This window comes from Trichechus manatus, unplaced genomic scaffold (assembly GCF_000243295.1).
Source record: "Trichechus manatus latirostris isolate Lorelei unplaced genomic scaffold, TriManLat1.0 scaffold00236, whole genome shotgun sequence".
NCBI lineage: Eukaryota > Metazoa > Chordata > Mammalia > Sirenia > Trichechidae > Trichechus > Trichechus manatus.
In genome coordinates this window covers 673780-674424 of record NW_004444172.1, presented here as the reverse complement: position 1 = coordinate 674424, position 645 = coordinate 673780, and positions in this window count along the sequence as shown.

Genomic DNA, 645 nt, shown 5'->3' with positions numbered 1-645 from the left:
TTAATCCCTCTTCAGTGAGGAAAAAACAAGATTATCCCAAATAAACCAAAACCCAAACCCACTACCATTGAGTTGATCCCAACTCATAGCGACCCTACAGGACAGAGAAGAACTGCCCTATAACGTTTTCAAGGCTATAAATCTTGATGGAAGCTGACTGCCACATCTTTTTCCCGAAGATTGGCTGGTGGGTTTGAAATGCCAAACATTTCATTACCAGCTGAGTGCTTTAACAAATACACCACCAGGGGTCCTACTATCCCAAATAAGAAAGGTAAATATGGAATGTTTTATATTAATATTCAACTTCAGTTCATGAGATTATTAAAATCAATACTTAATATAGAGAAGCAAAGGTGCAATTTCATTAAAGCAGCTCCTTTATATTTCTGACTCTATTTAAATATAATTTACCTTAAACAATGATTTTAAATATTGATATTAAAGTACTTTGAAATACCAGAAATTTGAAAAATTGCTAGGTTTTTCTAAGAATACTAAATAATATTATACAAAAACTTCATTTACAGCAAACTCTTAGTAGCAAATAAGCATTATATTTATGTATTTTAGTTCTGGTGTTATTTTCATAAGTTATTAAAGTAAAACAATCCATGGAATAAATTTACAACCATTGAGAAATCC